The 20,064-nt window shown below is 49.4% G+C and overlaps 1 protein-coding gene across 3 annotated transcripts in view; it reads right to left on the bottom strand.

The window, feature by feature from the left end:
- Positions 1 to 6,988, bottom strand: part of rpp21 (ribonuclease P 21 subunit) — an 18,947-nt gene extending 11,959 nt beyond the window's left edge. The window contains exons 1-2 of one of the 3 annotated variants that reach the window (XM_070874731.1): positions 6,890 to 6,988; positions 4,874 to 5,091 (exon numbers count right to left, since the gene is read on the bottom strand). The gene's annotated coding sequence lies outside the window, so the exon portion shown is untranslated. Of the gene's footprint in view, positions 1 to 817; positions 912 to 4,873; positions 5,092 to 6,889 lie in introns of those variants that run through there. The other 2 variants (XM_070874730.1, XM_070874732.1) reach the window with 2 other exon arrangements.
- Between the last annotated feature and the right edge of the window lie 13,076 nt (positions 6,989 to 20,064).

The following is a 20,064-nucleotide window of genomic DNA, read 5'->3' as shown; positions in this document are numbered from 1 at the left end:
GAATTCCACAGATTCATGGCCCTCTGAGAGAAGAAATTCCTCCTCATCTCTGTCTTAAATGGGAGACCCCTTATTCTGACACTATGCCCCCTAGTTCTAGATTCCCCCCATGCTAATTGTACCTCCAGCACTCAATCAAGAAAGGTACACACAGGGAACGTTTCACAACGTTACTTCCTCAGAAACATCATTCGCCTGTTTCTTAACTTCTCACTTTATCCACCACGTGATATCCAGGCCACTTATTTCCGTTCTCACAAGATCTGGGGACATTTATTCTTAACCCGGTCCCCGGTCAGAGAAATAACCAGAAGATCATCGCTTCACGACCGCTGCCTGGGATCTGAGTCGTGAGGCCGTGAGGTCGGGCGGTGCGTCGCTGAGTCGGGAGCAGCGTCGGAGTGCGTGGAGAGGCGTGGCTTGTGCAGCGACAGGGAGAAGGCAAAAAAGAAGTGGAAAGAAACAGAAAGGTGACGTCACAGCCAAGGGGGTAAGTGATTGGCTGGTGATTGGTGAGTAGTTTTTCTTTTTTCTCTTCTATAACAGTGAGTAAACTTTAGCATTGTTGTTGCCAATTTAGGTGTATCTCAGGGTTAAGTCATGGCAGGAGAGCTCGGTCACGTGATATGCTCCTCCTGTACCATGCGGGAACTCGGGGACACTTCCGGTGTCCCTGACGACTACGTGTGCGGGAAGTGTATCCGCCTCCAGCTCCTGACGGTCCGCGTTGCGGAATTGGAGCTGAGGGTGGATTCACTCTGGAGCATCCACGATGCTGAGAATGACGTGAGTAGCACGTGTAGTGAGTTGGTCTTACCGCAGGTGAAGGGTCCACAGCCAGATAGGGAATGGAAGACCAGCAGGAAGAGCAGTGCAAGGAAGGTAGTGCAGGGGTCCCTGCGGTCATCCCCCTGCAAAACAGATACACCGCTTTGAGTACTGTTGAGGGGGATGGCTCATCAGGAGAGGGCAGCAGCAGCCAAGTTCATGGCACCGTGGTGGGGTAGCTCTGTTAATAAAGGATGATATCAGGGCAGTTGTGAGAGATGATATTGGCTCTAATGAACAAAATGTTGAATCATTGTGGGTGGAGATTAGAGATAGTAAGGGGAAAAAGTCACTGGTGGGCATAGTTTTCGGCCCCCAAATAATAACTTCATGGTGGAGCGGACAATAATCAAGGGAATAATAGAGGCATGTGAAAAAGGAATGGCAGTAATCATGGGGGATTTTAACCTACATATCGATTGTTCAAATCAAATCGCACGGGGTAGCCTTGAGGAGGAATTCATAGAATGCATACGGGATTGTTTCTTAGAACAGTATGTTACAGAACCTACAAGGGAGCAAGCTATCTTAGATCTGGTCCTGTGTAATGAGACAGGAATAATAAACGATCTCCGAGTAAAAGATCCTCTCGGAATGAGTGATCACAGTATGGTTGAATTTATAATACAGATTGAGGGTGAGGAAGTAGTGTCTCAAACGAGCATACAATGCTTAAACAAAGGGGACTACAGTGGGATGAGGGCAGAGTTGGCTAAAGTAGACTGGAAATACAGACTAAACGGTGGCACAATTGAGGAACAGTGGAGGACTTTTAAGGAGCTCTTTCATAGTGCACAACAAAAATATATTCCAGTGAAAAAGAAGGGCGGTAAGAGAAGGGATAACCAGCCGTGGATAACCAAGGAAATAAAGGAGAGTATCAAATTAAAAACCAATGCGTATAAGGTGGCCAAGGTTAGTGGGAAACTAGCAGATTGGGAAAATTTTAAACGACAGCAAAGAATGACTAAGAAAGCAATGAAGAAAGGAAAGATAGATTACGAAAGTAAACTTGCGCAAAACATAAAAACAGATAGTAAAAGCTTTTACCGATATATAAAACGGAAAAGAGTGACAAAGTAAATGTTGGTCCCTTAGAAGATGAGAAGGGGGATTTAATAATGGGAAATGTGGAAATGGCTGAGACCTTAAACAATTATTTTGCTTTGGTCTTCACAGTGGAAGACACAAAAAACATGCCAAAAGTTGCTGGTCACAGGAATGTGGGAAGGGAGGACCTTGAGATAATCACTATCACTAGGGGGGTAGTGCTGGACAGGCTAATGGGACTCAAGGTCGACAAGTCCCCTGGTCCTGATGAAATCCTAGGGTATTAAAAGAGATGGCGGAAGTTATAGCAGATGCATTTGTTATAATCTACCAAAATTCTCTGGACTCTGAGGAGGTACCAGCGGATTGGAAAGCAGCTAATGTAACGCCTGTTTAAAAAAGGGGGCAGACAAAAGGCAGGTAACTATCGGCCGGTTAGTTTAACATCTGTAGTGGGGAAAATGCTTGAAGCTATCATTAAGGAAGAAATAGCGGGACATCTAGATAGGAATAGTGCAATCAAGCAGATGCAACATGGATTCATGAAGGGGAAATCATGTTCAACTAATTTACTGGAATTCTTTGACGATATGACGAGCATGGTGGATAGAGGTGTACCGATGGATGTGGTGTATTTAGATTTCCAAAAGGCATTCGATAAGTTGCCACACAAAAGGTTACTGCAGAAGATAAAGGTACGCGGAGTCAGAGGAAATGTATTAGCATGGATAGAGAATTGGCTCGCTAACAGAAAGCAGAGAGTCGGGATAAATGGATCCTTTTCGGGTTGGAAATCGGTGGTTAGTGGTGTGCCACAGGGATCGGTACTGGGACCACAACTGTTTACAATATACATAGATGACCTGGAAGAGGGGACAGAATGTAGTGTAACAAAATTTGCAGGTGACACAAAGATTAGTGGGAAAGTGGGTAGTGTAGAGGACACAGAGAGGCTGCAAAGAGATTCAGATAGGTTAAGCGAATGGGCTAAGGTTTGGCAGATGGAATACAATGTCTGAAAATGTGAGGTCATCCACCTTGGGGAAAAAAACCCAGTAAAAGGGAATATTATTTGAATGGGGATAAATTACAACATGCTGCGGTGCAGAGGGACCTGGGGGTCCTTGTGCATGAAACTCTTTTTGGAGTTCACCTGCAAAACATAAAACATTAAACGGTGCCACCCGACCTGGGTGACACTCCAGACATTTACAAGGCCCTTTTTTTTCCCCCCTTTTTTTTTTTGTGTTTTTCTTTTTTTTTTTTTGGGCACTAAAATCACAATTTTTCCCCAGTGCCCCCTATAAAAGGGAAGGGGACACTAAAAGCACCGGCAATTAAAACAAATTAACTTTAAAACGTAAAATCAAATTAAAATTTGGTTGCCGGGCGTGATGATGCACTCCAGTCCCTCCGGTGCCCACCTCTCGCGGAAGGCCGCGAGCGTACCGGTGGACACCGCGTGCTCCATCTCCAAGGACACCCTGGACCCCTTGTGCATGAAACTCTTTTTGGAGTTCACCTGCAAAAACATAAAACATGTATCCGTGCCACCCGACCTGGATGACACACACAAGACATTTACAAGGCCCCTTTTTTATTTATTTTTTTGTGTTTTTTTTTTGGGGCACTAAAATCAAATTTTTCCTTTTTCCAGTGCCCCCTATAAAAGGAGAGGGGGACACTAAAAGCACCGGCAATTAAAACAAATTAAACTTTAAAACGTAAAATCAAATTAAAATTTGGTTGCCGGGCGTGATGATGCACTCCAGTCCCTCCGGTGCCCACCTCTCGCGGAAGGCCGCGAGCGTACCGGTGGACACCGCGTGCTCCATCTCCAAGGACACCCTGGACCCCTTGTGCATGAATCCCAAAAAGTTAGTTTGCAGGTGCAGCAGGTAATCAGGAAGGCGAATGGAATATTGGCCTTCATTGCGAGAGGGATGGAGTACAAAAGCAGGGAGGTCCTGCTGCAACTGTACAGGGTATTGGTGAGGCCGCACCTGGAGTACTGTGTGCAGTTTTGGTCACCTTTCTGAAGGAAGGATATACTATCTTTGGAGAGGGTACAGAGACGATTCACTCGGCTGATTCTGGAGATGAGGGGGTTACCTTACGATGATAGATTGAGTAGACTGAGTCTTTACTCGTTGGAGTTCAGAAGGATGAGGGGTGATCTTATAGAAACATTTAAAATAATGAAAGGGATAGACAAGATAGAGGCTGTTTCCACTGATCGGGGAGACTAGAACTAGGGGGCACAGCCTCAAAATATGGGTTAGCCAATTTAAAACCGAGTTGAGAAGGAATTTCTTCTCCCAGAGTGTTATGAATCTGTGGAATTCTCTGCCCAAGGAAGCAGTTGAGGCTAGCTCATTGAATGTATTCAAGTCACAGATAGATCGATTTTTAACCAATAAGGGAATTAAGGGTTAAGGGGAGCGGGCGGGTAAGTGGAGCTGAGTCCACGGCCAGATCAGCCATGATCTTGTTGAATGGCGGAGTAGGCTCAAGGCGCTAGATGGCCTACTCCTGTTCCTAATTCTTATGTTCTTCTGTAAATGCACGTATTTGGGGGAAATTATTATTGCAAGGGGGATGGAATATAAAAGTATGGAAGTCCTGCTACAAATGTACAGGGTATTGGTGAGGCCACACCTGGAGTACTGCGTACAGTTTTGGTCTCCGTATTTAAGGACGGATATAATTGTATTGGAGGCAGTTCAGAGAAGGTTCACCGGGTTGATTCCTGAGATGAAGGGGGTTGTCTTCTGAAGAAAGGTTGAGCAGGTTGGGCCTCTGCTCATTGGGGTTTCGAAGAATGAGGTGAGAAACTCCTCCCCCTCCCCCCGGTGAAGCTCCTCCCCCTGGTGAAACCCATCCCCCCCCCGCTGAAACAGCCAGCCTCGCTGTACAATATCCCCCGTATATGTCCATCCATGTGTATTTCCCACCCCTACCCGTCAAACTCTAGTGTGCCCAGTGTGTGACTCACCTACCTGGGTATGGGTCCAACGCAACGTCCTCTTTAATTTGGTTCACTTCATGTCAAGACAAAGAACTGGATCTCTATAACTCGCTCCCCCTCCCCCGCACCAAGCACAAAATGGCTTCCCTTCCCCACCGGTGGTGGCGGTGTTGTGGACGGACGAGCCAGAGGTGACCAGCAGGATTGACGACTGCACTCCCTCCGTGGATGGGATGTAGGTGATCCTGGCAGGATAGAAGAAACATGGGTGAGTAGCACAGGTGGAAACGAACGCCTTTCTCCACCTCGGAGCGTCCCAATGTAGGTTACAGCCCTCATCATCATCATAGGCAGTCCCTCGGAATCGAGGAAGACTTGCTTCCACTCAAAGCAAGTGGAAGTCCAATACTGAATTACAGTCTCTGGCACAGGTGGGACAGACATTGGTTGAAGGAAAGGGTGGGTGTGACTGGTTTCCCTGAGGAAAAGAGTGTTCGAAGACCAGGCCCTCAAAACTGCCACCAAGCTCATGGTCTACAGGGCTGTAGTAATACCCGCCCTCCTGTATGGCTCAGAGACATGGACCATGTACAGTAGACACCGCAAGTCACTGGAGAAATACCACCAACGATGTCTCCGCAAGATCCTACAAATCCCCTGGGAGGACAGGCGCACTAACATTAGTGTCCTCGTCCAGACCAACATCCCCAGCATTAAAGCACTGACCACACTTGACCAGCTCCACTGGGCAGGTCACATTGTCCACATGCCTGACACGAGTCTCCCAAAGCAAGCGCTCTGCTCGGAACTCCTTCACGGCAAATGAGCCAAAGTTGGCAGAGGAAACGTTACAGGGACACCCTCAAAGCCTCCCTGATAAAGTGCAACATCCCCACTGACACCTGGGAGTCCCTGGCCAAAGACCAGTCCGCCCTAAGTGGAGGAAGTGCATCCGGGAGGGCGCTGAGCACCTCGAGTCTCGTCGCCGAGAGCATGCAGAAACCAAGCGCAGGCAGTGGAAGGAGCGTGCGGCAAACCTGTCCCACCCTCCCCTTCCCTCAGCGACTGTCTGTCCCACCTGTGACAGGGACTGTGGGTCAGACACCTAAGGACCCATTAGCATGGATAGAGGATTGGCTAACTAACAGAGAACAGAGAGTGGGGATAAATGGGTCATTGTCGGGTTGGTAATCAGTAACTAGTGGGGTGCCGCAGGGATCAGTGCTGGGGCCCCAACTATTTACAATCTGTATTAACGGCTTGGAAGAAGGGACCGAGTGTAACGGAGCCAAGTTTGCTGACGATACAAAGATGGGAGGAAAAGCAATGTGTGAGGAGGACACAAAAAACCTGCAAAAGGACAGAGACAGGCTCAGTGAGGGGAAACATTTGTCAGATGGAGTATAATGTGGGAAAGTGTGAGCTCAGGCACTTTGGCAGAAACAATCAAAGAGCAAGTTGTGATTTAAATGGAGAAAGATTGCAAAGTGCGGCAGTACAGCGGGACCTGGGGGGACTTGTGCAGGAAACACAAAAGGATAGTGTGCAGCAAGTGATGAGGGAGGACACTCCCATTGGCTGCCTCTCGCCGGGCTCCACGTCACACACCCCAGCAACACGCTTCCCATTGGTGGGGGGCCGACACGTCAATCAGCGTGGCCCCGCCCCCGCCATTGTCAGGCGCGACCGACCGTTATGCTAATGAGGCCCTCCCCGCCGAGCCGTTGAGAAAGGCGGGAACCGCCTGTCAATCAGTCTCCATCCAGAGACAGGGTGATGGTCAGCACGTGGGCCCGCCCACCAATCAGGAGGCAGCCAGCCGACGCCCAGCCAATAGCAGCGCGGCGGGAGAGCCCCGGGCCGCCAAACCATCACGTGACGGGCGGGGAGGCGGCGCGCTGATTGGTTGAGGGGGGAAAGCGGCGGCCGGGGGTGGCAGGCGGGAGCAGCCAACTTCCATCATCTCCATCGACGGACGGAAAGCGTGGCTCTGACTGAGCGACATGGCCGCTGAGGACCGGAGAACATCCCCTTCACTCTCACCTCTCTCTCCCGCCCCGCATCACACCAGCGGCCACTCGCTCCCCGGCAGACCGCCTCCATGCGCGCCGCTCCGGGGAGAATGGCGTCGTCGCTTCTCTCCCCGCCCTCCTCCCTCGTGCCCCGCTCGCCATTGGCCGAAATCAACCGACGTCACAAGCCAGAGTCTCCTTGCGATTGGCTGCCGGCCCTGTCAATCAGTCTGGATGGAGGGCCCGCCCCCTCCTTGCTCTCACCGGTTGGGGGAGGGAGCGCGAGGGCATGATTAGCATAACGGTCCTCCGCGGGGCAGGGGGCGGGGCCGCCAATAGGAGGCCTGTTGCTAGGGGCGGTGACGTCTTCTGCACCTCACCCACCCAGGACCAAAACTCCTCAATCCCCACCCCAGACTCAATCCTTGCCCGCTTCTAAATGTTCATCCTCCATCAGCGCCAACTTGCCCCAAACCCCGCCGCCTGCGCCCTCTTCCCCCTTGCCCGTCGCTCCCGGCCTCACTGGCCTGCACTGTCTCCTTGGGCACCAACGTTAACGTTGATATCCTCCTCTACCCATCCCTCTATGTCTTCACCTGGGCATCCCTCGCCTCCCTCTGCCAGCCTCGCCTCCCTCCCCGCCAGCCCTCGCACTCTCGCCTGGTGAGGGTTTTGTGCCTCTGGCAGGAGATGGCCAGGTTTTCGGGTGGGGTGGACAGTGACTATGTTGGGATACACAAGGGATCACAGTCGTGTGGGACGGGCGGGATGGAGCGCATGGTCTCGCAGCGCAGGGCATTTCTGAGCCTTAAGCAACAACCCAACTCGGGAGCAGCAAAACCGCATTACAGACGGCTAAAGGAAATGGTCCAACAAAAAACCCGGGACCTAAAGAACAGGTGGTGGATGGAGAAAGCACAGGAGGTACAGCAACTGGCCGATAACTGCAAGAGCAAGATTGATTATCAAAGATGTTATCTGGCTATTATGTCGCCCTGAGCTGGCTAAACAGAAGGTATGCTTAAAACTGCACGTACACAAGGTGACCACTCATTGCCCTCGGGCTTAAGGGAACAATATAATATAAGGCGAGTGACACTTGGAAGGAGGGAACAAACGGGTATTTGGTGATGCATTGCTACAACCAATCACATCACTGTTCAGGTCTGTCCATGTGCTAAACCCTGTAAAGGTGCAATTTGAACAGCTTGTTGGAGATCCTTTCTCAGGGGCTGAGAAATGAGATGCTCCCCCTTCACGTGTTGGAATTAAAGTCATTGAAACTTATCCAAGGTGTCCATCTGTTGAATCGGGGTTTGTTAAGGGAGGAGAAAGGCGATTCCCCCATGAACTGGTGTAGTCGGCAGGATACAGACTCACTAACCCCAAAATGACGTGGCAGCTGTTGGGGTGAGTACGTTTTAAATACCACCTACAAGTTAGAGCTGTTACACTGTTTGCGGGAAAGGAGGAAATCTGGAGAAAGAACATATAAATGAACCACGGCGAGGACGGAGACCAAGGAATAAGGATGACTTGGGATATGATAGTCTCGAACGCAGTCAACCGGGGCACGGTACTAAGGAACAAGTATCGGTCAGGAGACACGACGGAGGTACAAGAGTAGCCCACTAAGGGAAAGGTATCCCCTTAGCGATGGAAATGGCCAGCGAATATGACTGGGGTCCCGAGGGATCTATAGGGAAAATGCAAGCAGATAAAAACGTGAAACTAATTGAGGGAATGAAGAAAAAGGGATTGCAACCAGATGACCCACCGGAGAGGCAGGCAATGTGCTGGGTATGCCAGCCAAGAAATAAAGGGGACCGGGCTCATATGGTAGTATTCGCCTGCTATCAGGAACAAAATAAAGAGATGGAAAGAAAGGATCAGATAATACAGAAAAAAGTTGCAAGAGGCGGAAGCAAGCAGTAAGAATGGTACAAAATGTGCAGCAGTAACTGGGCGAGCTACAGCACCATCTACCCCACTGCCTGCACCGTGGTGTACCAATATATCCCCCAAGTGAATAAATCGAGAACCGTGGGGGACCAGAGTGGGATGAGTTGGCCGATGAGGCTCGCAAATATAACCCACACTATGACGATTGGGGAAGAGAAGGTGGGCCTCCCCCATACCAGAAGGTTCGGGCAGCCCCGATCAAGGTAGAATCTGTACCCGGCACCCCAACTGTCCCAGTGGTACTGGCTGCCGGAGGCAACCCGGGCATGCCCTCTATACCCACCGTGGCCCCTCGGATATAAACCACCTATGTGTCACTGACACCCGGGGACACATTGAAGTTATTACAAATGTTACCCAAGTTAGAGAGAAGACGAAGTACTGAAGAGTTTTGGCAAAAAATACGGGAAATAATATGCCACAGCCTTCACAACCGAGATGTGGAAGCATTAGTAGGAGCAAAAATGACTGAAGAAATTGGGACAACGATACAGAGACAGCACTTGGTGTGTGCTGATAGCCTCCACTGTTGCACAGTCGGAGGCAGAATATCAGGTGTTTAAAGTAGACGTAACTCGGGTAGCAGGAGCAATACCCATAAACTGGGGAATAATCATGGGGGGTCACTCAAAACAAGGGGGAATCCACACATGACTACGCAGAGCGGAAATGGTTGAGCTTCCAAGCGTATTCGGAAATACTGAACCACACCAGGGATAATCAAGCAATCCTAAAAATATACAAAGACGGGTTAAGTACTGCACACCAAGACGTATTAAAAACAGGGCTAGTCACAAGGCAAAACTATGACGACTTGTCCAGATGGGCATCTGAGCTGGATGCTACTCAGAAAAGGAAAGTAGCCACGGTAGAAGCACACGTGGCCGCAGTGGCAGCAGCTGTGGAAGGAACGAGTGAGGAAGGAAAACTACGAACAGCCCCCTTGACTTGTTTTAATTGTGGAAAAGAAGGCCACTTTAGTAGAGAATGCCAGCAGAAAAAAGGGGCTCAAGGGAGGGGCAGACAATCAAGGCCGAAGTGCCAGAACTGTGACAAACTAGGCCATACAGCGAGGAAATGCTGGGCTAAGGGGGGAGGTGTGGAAGGACAGGGACCCGGACAGATTAGAGCAGTCCCAGGAGGAGAACCACCCCTGTCCAGGGGAGAAGTGGTAGTGCTCCTTAGAGAAGCTCAGCAGCCTCCGCGGCCATCCACCCGACAAGAGACGCTTTCTAACGAGGACATCATAAGTATGCTACGGTTGGCAGCCACTCAATAGGGCTCACTGGCCCCCGGTGAAGATGTGGGACCACAAAGAGAGGACCCAAGAATGTTTGTTAGCGCAGTGTTAGGGGGCCGGCAATGCGAGATGCTGATAGACACGGGAGCGTCAATATCCATAACTAATCTAGACTTACCCACTTACCAAGGAAACGATCAGCATACAAGGAGTGGGAGGAGGTAACAGAAAGGCAACTTTAAGTGAAATTGTACTATTGGAAGTACAGGGGATAATACTACCCACCCAGTTTTGGTACTGCCCCAATCCCGAAGGCACCATATTAGGAATAGAAACATTAAGAGAAATAGGAGTGCTAATAGACCCCCAGCGTAACCGAGTAGTCTGGGGAGACAAGCACCAAACTCAGTGTAAATGGAACCACCCGGGCCATCAGCAGCAGCGGGTGGCCGGGATCCCTCCAATAGATCCCGAGTGGGAAACAAAGGGTGCCTGGGGAAGTATATATCAGTTATACCCTGTACCCTGCCCTATGGGCCCAACACAAACAGAACTGTGGGTTAGTAGGGCCCGAGCCAGTCAAGATCCCAGGCCCAGAACATAAAACCCACTGGCAATACCCGCTGAAACCTGACGCTGAAGCAGCTGTCCTTCAGATAGTGAAAGAATTGGAAAGGCAAGGGGTGGTGAGACAAACAATGGCTACGACTAACTTACCAGTATGGCCAGTAAAGAAACCAGAATCCTCATATAGGCTGACTATAGACTATACCGCCTTAAATAAAGTTACATCCCGGGAGCACCCGATTGTGGCCAGCCTGACAACGATTTTCAATGGCCTGGGCCCGGAACATAAAATATTCACCGAATTGGATACAGCAAATAGATTTTGGACAAGGAGTCACAAGGGAAGTTGGCCTTCACTGTAAGAGGAAAGCAGTATACATGGACTAGAGTGCCCCAAGGATTCCATAACAGCCTGAGTATATTCCACCGGACGCTGACTGGGGTCCTGGTGCCAATAGCTGTAGGGGAACGAAGTACCCTCTTGCAATATGTGGACAACATTCTTATAGCGTCCGCCACGGAGAAACAGCACGTGCTGGCATTGTCCACGGTGCTTGAGACCGTACAACAGGCAGGGCTGAAAGCTAACCCAAAAAAGACCCAGATAGGGAAGGGCCAAGTCACGTACCTAGTGTACGTAGTAACACAAGGGAAAAGGCAGATGCCTGAGAATAGAAAGGAGGCCATTAGGATGATGCCAAAGCCAGGGACTATAAAGGGGGTCAGACAGGTATTAGGACTGTATAATTACTGTCAGAACTTTATCCCGGGATATGCAGAAATGGCTCAGCCCATACAAGATATGTTAAAAGGGGGAAAACCCTCCCAAGTGCCGGTAGACTGGGGCTCTGAACAAGAAGCAGTGTTTCAACAGCTGAAACAGACCCTCATGAGTGCCCCCGCCCTGGGACTATCGGACCGGAATAAGCCCTTCCACATTTATAATCACCACAGCAAAAACCACTATAATGCGGTGGTGACCCAGCAACATGGGGACAGGCAACAACCGGTGGTGTATTACTCCACTAAGCAACAACCTGTAGCTGCAGGATTATCTAGAGGTGTTGCTGCTTTCGACTGCAACCTGGGCAGTCAGAATTAGTGAACCCATAGTAATGTCAGGACAAATTATCCTACATACGCAACATACCCCGGTAGAGCTACTAAACACAGGGAGACGGAGAACAGTGTCAGACACAAGAAGGGCGATGTGAGAGGTGGTACTAATACCTCCGAGCGGCACAGTAACGATAGTAAAAGATAGCGGTAAAAACCCCGCAGGGTGGATCATTACAGAAGGCTAGGATCATGAATGTAACCCGATAGAGGGGTCAGAGCAAAGTAGCTCGATAAAGGAAGAGCCACTCGAGTGAGCAGACATGGACCTTTATATAAATGGGTCCCGTTGGTACATCAACGGAACGCCCCGAACAGGGTGGGCGGTAGTAGATGGTGAAGGGCAAACATGGGGAATAGGGCAGTTAGAAGGGAGCCTCTCGGCCCAAGTGGCCAAATTAGTCGCCCTAACAGAAGCCCTCAAACAGGCAAAAGGTAAAAGGGTAAATATATACAGACAGCCGATACGCGTTTGGGGTGGTCCACGATTATATGGTAGCCTGGAGTCGGCAAGGTTATATGACATCGGTGGGAGGACCAATTCAACACGAGAACATAGTTAAGGAACTGGTAAAGGCTTCCCTCCAGCCCCAGGAATGTGCAATAATAAAGATCAAGGCCCATAAGAAAATCAGTGACAGACATCAGCAAGGGAATGCATGGGCGGATGAGGCAGCTAAATGAGTGGCAGAAGCAGGGGGCCTACGGGCTAAAATAAGCGCTTGTGCGTTTCGGCCGGAAGAAGTAAATGTGTTTAAAGTACAGGAGGCAACCCAACATCAGGAAAAAGATGAATGGAAAAGACAGGAAGCTAAACAAGGCGTGGACGGAATCTGGAGGAAAGATTGTAATGTGGTAGCCCCAGACTGCATACGACAAAACTTATTGAGTATATACCACGGGTATGCACACACAGGTAAGACCAGCATGACGAGTTCAATGTCCCGATGCTGGTGGTGGAAGGGAATGGGAAGAGATATAGAAAATTACTGTAGGAAGTGCTTAACATGCGCAAAGCATAACCCAGGTGGGAAAATAAAGGTCAGAATGGGACACCAACCCTGACCAAAGAGACCATGGGAAAACCCGCAGATAGACTTCACGGGCCCACTGCCATCACCAGGGAAAAACGTATTGTTTGGTTATAATAGGTCAATTCACAAAATGGGTAGAAGCTTTCGCAACTAGAAATTGCTCAGCTGAGACGGTGGCGAGAATATTAGCACAAGAAATTATACCTAGGTGGGGAATGCCCCTACAGATAGATTCAGATCAGAGTACACACTTCACAGGTAAAGTCATGAAACAAGCATGTGCCCTACTGGGAATCAGGCAGAAATTCCATATCCCCTATCGTCCGCAATCATCCGGATTAGTAGAACAAATGAATAGGACCCTGAAGAACGCATTGGCCAAGGTGATCGATGAGACAGGAAAGGGATGGGTACATATGCTGCCCCGAATTTTAATGAAGTTAAGGGCGACCCCAAACCGGCCCATCGGACTCTCACGCCTTTCGAACTAATGACAGGACGGGCAATGAGATTACCTGAGGTTCTAGTGATGGGGAGTGATGACGTTGGACCCTACTGGGAGCGAGTAAGGAGATTTGTGATGGAATTATGTAAATAATTACACGATCTGAAGGCTCACGCCAGGGATCATCAAGTGATCAAGGACTTGGAAACTGGCACCAAGGAACAAAAGGCTCAGATACCACAGGTTGGGAGCAAGGTAATGGTAAAAATAAACCCCGAAAAGCCTGGATTCTCACCAAAATGGACAGGCCCTCAACAGGTAATAATGGTAAGCGACACGTGCGTGTACGTGGCGATAGGTGGAACCGGACGATGGAAACATTGGACACAGTTAAAACGTTATGTGTAACATGAGACCCTAACTGACCGGTGATGACCAGGAAAACATGTTGTGTTTTACACAACCCTAGTCCTAGTAGGAAGAATACTGGGTAACCCCAGCTTATACCACCACCCAGCAGTAAGTTGCTCAGATGGCTATCAAGAAAATATTTCCACTACAAACTCAATCTTTTGTGGAAAATGCCAAAGGGGGCGACTTGAAGTGGAATGGACAAGCCCAGATAAGGGATACTCATGGCAGAACCAATCATGGACATGCATGAGTGGCTCGGACCAAGGAAATCCACACAAGTGTGTGTGGGTAAGATGTAACCTCACCAGAGAGGCAGAGGGGACTACCCTCATACCCATCAGGGAATCACAACGTGGTAATGGTTCCTTATGGGGAATGTTCATGTGTAAGATAGAGATCCCAACCACCACAATAGTCCCAACCACAATGACCACAGAATCCCCAAGATGCCCAAACATGACACAGGGGGCAAGCGGAGGATTGGTAATGAAAAGAACTAAAGACAAAATCCACTTCGGGGTACACCAAAGGGTAATTATGATATTATTAAACCTAACAGATATAACTATCTCACTGTTTTGTGGTCAGAAAACTATAAGCTTATATAAAAACCTAATCCTAAGAGCCCTTGAGGGGCCCGAATCCAAGACTATGAAGTTCAGCGTAAAAAAGCCGAACAAAAACGGAAAGGTGGGTGGAGAAAGAGGGGAATATTAGAAATGGTGGGTGCAGGATACACGGTGGGCATTGCGACGGTTAATACAATAGATCTTCAAACAATAGAAGAGCAGGTCATCACCCTCACACAGACCTTAAAAGGACTGCTGCAAAGGGGAGATGATAACGAGAGAATACAGGCCCAGCTAGGGGACGGGATGGAATGGGAACTGCTACAGGTTGCCCATACATTGCTGGACCATGCAAAAACGATAAATTTGGTAAACCAGGCAGGACAAACTATGAGTAAAAGGATGGCGGCTGAGATAGTTTGTGCAGGATATGGGGCTTGGATGTTCAATGCGGTAGAACATAACCTAGAACAACTCCAGAATGGGGAGGTGCCGGATTGGATAACCAATGATGTATTTGCTGAATGGACATTGGGCAAGAATGATACCCAAGCCTGTGAGGTATGGAGGAAAAGCCATGCCTGGGTCCCTAAGAATAGGTGTGTAACCAGACATCAGAATGTAATAGGGTTTGTGTTATCAATACCACAATACGACGTGACAAATGGAAACACATTGTACCAAGTAAGCAATATAGAAGAAAGGGCTAGACTTTCCACTTCACATCGCCCATCTATGGCCCATCTATCGCCCATTTTGAGCAAAAAATGGAAACGAGGCCCAAAATATCGCCGGAAAAACAGGTGCCTAAGTTTCCACTTTGATCGCCGAGATGATCGCCCACACAAGGCCCATCCCAAGTTTCAGCACCTAACATGCACTTCGCTGGGCCAATACAAGGCCCAAAAGAGTGCTGAGAAATAGTTGCTTTTTCTGGGGCTAAGAGAAGGAAATGGGCACTACGGACATCATTTTGAACTTCGGAGGAAGGGTGGAGAATTAATTGTGAGTTATTTCGAGAGTAAAATTGAAGAAAATTGTACTCAGATATTTGGGACAGGGAATATAAATAGGTATTATCAACTTATTTTTGGTAAATAGTTTTCATATATTGGAATTATTTTGTAAATAGTTTTTACATAGTGAAGTTATTTACTGATATTGTTGGGGGCTATCAAACTGACTGGTACACAGCGTAGAGAGTACAGAGAGTGCAGAGTACAGTGATTAGAGAGTATAGAGTAGAGAGATTATTAAAATTAGTGAAAGTAATTATCGATAGTGATGGGGCCTATGCTTTCCCTGCCTTTAATTGCAACTGCTTACACACTGGTTACTGAAAGGATCAATCGAAGAGGTGGCAGAGTAATGTATAGACGGAGACGAAGACAGAGAAGGAGACCGTACACCCAACGAAGGTACTTGTTAAAGCAATCCTACCTGAACTTGTCTGAAAACACTTGTCTTAGGAGGCCACAATTCCAGAAGCAGGTCATCGATGAGATATGTCAACTCGTCAAGGGTGATCTGCAGCCTCCAGCACCATCAGAACCGCACTGTCCGTTGAAGTGAAGGTTACTGCCACCCTAGCCTTTAACGCATCGGGATCTTTTCAGGCTTCAGCTGGCGACATCTGCCATATCTCTCAGCACGCTACACACTGCTGCATTCGACAGGTGACTGAAGCCCTTTATGCTCGCAGGATGGACTTCATCAGCTTCCCAATGACCAGGGAGGCACAGACCGAGAGGGCTTTGGGTTTCTCGAGAATAGCAGACTTCCCCAAGGTGCAGGGAGCAATAGACTGCAGGCACATTGCCCTGAAAGCACCCTTAAAGAACGCAGAGGTGTTTCGTAACAGAAAGGGGTTCCACTCACTAAATGTGCAGCTTGTTGTTGACTACAATCAAACAATTATGACAGTAAATGCTACATTTCCTGGCAGCATCCATGATGCGCACATCTTACGTGAAAGTGCTATCCCTGACCTGTTTGTCAATCAGCCAGAAGGTCACAGTTGGATGCTGGGGGATAAAGAATATGGCCTTGCCAGTTGGCTCATGACCCCTCTGCATAACCCTGTCACTGAAACACAGAAACGGTACAATGAAAGTCACATAGCGACTCGCAACATCGTTAAAAAGACAATAGGAGTCCTAAAGCAATGCTTCAGATGCCTGGATCATTCCGGAGGCAGCCTCCAGTACCACACTGATCAGGTAGCAGAGTTTATTGTGGTGTGTTGCATGCTGCATAACCTAGCTATAAAGAGAGGACAAATAATGCCAGATCATGTGCAGGTCCACCTCCAGAAGGAGATGAGACAGAAGAGGCAGCCGGCGAGGATGAAGAGGAGGAACAGGCGGGAGAGGACACGGGCGAGGACATAGGGGAGCTTAATCAGCATGGTGATCTAGCCCCGGTACCACCTCACCTTTCCCGAAGACCAGTAGCCAGTGGCAGTTACATGGCCGCTAAGCTTTTGCGTCAGCAGCTCATTAATGGACGCTTTGCATGAACTATTATTGTTGATATTCAAACGTTCTGTTGTGTTCCTATCACAGATGAGACTGGACACAGGGAGGTTAAAGTAACAGTGACCTCAGTCTTTATTAAGACACTCCAGAGTGAAGAACAGGCCTTAGGGGCCGGCTTATATACAGTGCTCCCAAGGGATGCTGGGATCCCTTGGGACTTCAGAGGATGCACTCCCTGGTGGCGGAACATGGGAGTGCATGCTTTACAGATACCAACATTACTCCCCCCGCAAAGTCAAAGTGAAAACTATTTACAAGGTGAGGCGGTTGGAAGCTTTTCTTTCCCTGGTGGACTGCCTCGGTACAAATGTCTGTTCTGGTGTGTTGGCTGTGCCCTCGCTGGGCTGGTGTGTTGTTGGCCCTGCAGGGCTGCTGGGTGAGCCTGGCCTTGCTGGGCTGTTGGGCGTGATGGGTTCGATTTCCTGGTCCGACGTGGTGTCATTGATCCTTTGGGTGTGTGTTGTGGGCTCGACAAAGGTGGTGTCTGCTGTGGATTGTTCAGGGCTGTCTGTGAACCACAGCCTCGTTTGGTCCAGGTGCTTTCTGCAAATTTGTCCATTGTCTAGTTTGACTACAAACACCCTACTCCCTTCTTTAGCTATCACCGTGCCCGCGATCCACTTGGGACCATGTCCACAGTTTAGCACATACACAGATCAATTTCCCGTGACACAGTGGCGCGACAATCGTTTACATTTCGTTGCTGCCGCCTGCTCTCTTCCTGATCATGTAGGTTGGGGTGAACCAGCGAGAGTCTGGTTTTAAGTGTCCTTTTCATGAGTAGCTCAGCCGGGGGCACCCTTGTGAGCGAGTGGGGTCTCGTGTGGTAGCTGAGCAGTACTCGGGACAGGCCGGCTTGGAGTGAGCCTTCTCTGACTCATTTCAGGCTCTGTTTGATGGTTTGTACTGCCCGCTCTGCCTGCCCATTGGAGGCTGGTTTAAACGGGGCCGAGGTGACATGTTTGATCCCATTGAGGGTCATGAATTCTTTAAATTCGGCAATGGTAAAATATGGCCGGTTGTCACTGACCAGTATGTCAGGCAGGCCGTGGGTGCCAAACATGGCCCTCAGGCTTTCAATGGTGGCGGTGGCGGTGCTTCCCGACATTATTTCACATTTAATCCATTTTGAAAAAACATCTCCCACGACCAGGAACATTTTACTGAGAAACGGGCCCTCATAGTCGACATGGATCCTTGACTATGGTCTGGACGGCCAGGAGCACAAACTTAGTGGCGCCTCTCTGGGCGCGTTGCTCAACTGAGCACACACGCTGCATTGCCATACACAGGACACTAAGTCAGAGTCGATACCGGGCCACCACACGTGGGATCTGGCTATTGCTTTCATCATTACTATACCCGGGTGTGTGCTGTGGAGATTTGAGATGAACGTCTCCCTGCCCTTTTTGGGTAGCACTACGCGGTTACCCCACAACAGGCAGTCTGCCTGAATGGACAGCTCGTCCTTTCACCTCTGGAACGGCTTGATTAGCTCTTGCATTTCAACGGGGATGCTGGCCCAGCTCCCATGCAGTACACAGTTTTTTTACTAGGGACAGCAGAGGATCTTGGCTGGTCCAAGTCCTAATCTGGTGGGCCGTGACAGGTGATTTATGATTTTCTAACGCTTCCATGACCATCAACAAGTCTGCGGGCTGAGCCACCATCAACAAGTTCTCAGGCTGCGTCATTTCCACCCACGTGGTGGGCAATGGTAGCCGACTGAGAGCATCCGCACAGTTCTCGGTGCCTGGCCTGTGGCAGATGGTATAGTTGTACGATGATAGCGCGAGTGCCCACCTTTGTATGCGGGCTGAGGCATTAGTATTTATCCCCTTGTTTTCAGCGAACAGGGATGTGAGGGGCTTGTGATCAGTTTCTAGCTCAAATTTGAGGCCAAACAGGTACTGATGCATTTTCTTTACCCCGAACACACACGCTAATGCCTCTTTCTCGATCATGCTGTCGGCTCTCTCGGCCTGAGACAAGCTCCTGGAAGCATAGGCGACAGGTTGCAACTTCCCCGCAACATTAGCTTATTGTAATACACACCCGACTCCGTACGACGACGCATCACATGCTAGCACACGTCTTTTACATGAATTATACAATACAAGCAGCTTGTTGGAGCATAAAATGTTTCTGGCTTTCTCAAAAGCAATTACGTGTTTTTTTTCCCCATACCCAGTTCTCACCTTTACACAATAACACATGTAGTGGCTCTAAGAGGTGCTTAACACCGGTAGGAAGTTCCCAAAATAGTTGAGGAGTCCCAGGAACAACTGCAGCTCTGTGACGTTCTGTGGCCTGGGCACGTTCCTGATAGCCTCTGTCTTAGCGTCTGTGGGCCTAATGCCATCCGCTGTGATCTTTCTCCCCAAAAACTCCACTTCTGTTGCCATGAAGACGCATTTCGACCTCTTCAGCCGCAGCCCTACACGATCCAGTCGCTAGAGGACCTCCTCCAGGTTTTGTAGGTGCTCGCCGGTGTCCCGACCCGCGACCAATATGTCGTCCTGAAAAACCACTGTGCGTGGTACCGATTTGAGTAGGCTCTCCATGTTTCTCTGCAGATCGCTGCAGCCGACCGAATTCCAAACGGGCATCTGTTGTAGATGAACAGTCCCTTGTGCGTGTTGATCCAGGTGAGGCCCTTTGAAAGACTCCTCCAGCTCCTGCGTCGTGTAGCCCGAAGTCAGGTCGAGCTTGGTGAACATCTTGCCTGCTGCCAGCGTCGCAAATAGGTCATCTGCCTTCGGTAGCTGGTATTGGTCCTGTAGCGAGTAACGATTAATAGTTACTTGATAATCGCCGCAAATCCTGACTGTGCCATCACTTTTGAGTACTGGAACAATCGGGTTGGCCCACTCGCTGAATTCCACTGGAGATGATGCCCTTGCATTGCAGCTTGTCCAGCTCGATTTCCACTGTCTCCCTCATCATGTGAGGTACCGCTCGCGCCTTGTGGTGAATGGGTCGTGCCTCTGGGACCAAGTGGATCCGCACCTTCTCCCCGGAAAAGTTTCCAATGCCTGGCTCAAAAAGGGAAGGAAATTTGTTAAGAACCTAGGTACATGAGGCCTCATCGACATTTGATAGTGCTCGGATGTCATCCCAGTTCCAGCAGATTTTGCCCAGCCAGCTCCTTCCAGTGTGGGGCCATCGCTCGGGACAATCCAGAGTGACAGTTCATGCACCGTGCTCTCATAGGTGACCTTGACCATGGCGCTGCCCAGGACAGTGATAAGCTCTTTGGTGTACGTTCTCAGTTTCATGTGGATGGGGCTCAGGGCTGGTCTGAGTGCCTTGTTGCACCACA

Source organism: Pristiophorus japonicus, unplaced genomic scaffold (assembly GCF_044704955.1).
Source record: "Pristiophorus japonicus isolate sPriJap1 unplaced genomic scaffold, sPriJap1.hap1 HAP1_SCAFFOLD_943, whole genome shotgun sequence".
Lineage (NCBI taxonomy): Eukaryota > Metazoa > Chordata > Chondrichthyes > Pristiophoridae > Pristiophorus > Pristiophorus japonicus.
The sequence above is the reverse complement of the archived record's forward strand: the minus strand, read 5'-3'. Positions and strand labels throughout refer to the sequence as shown.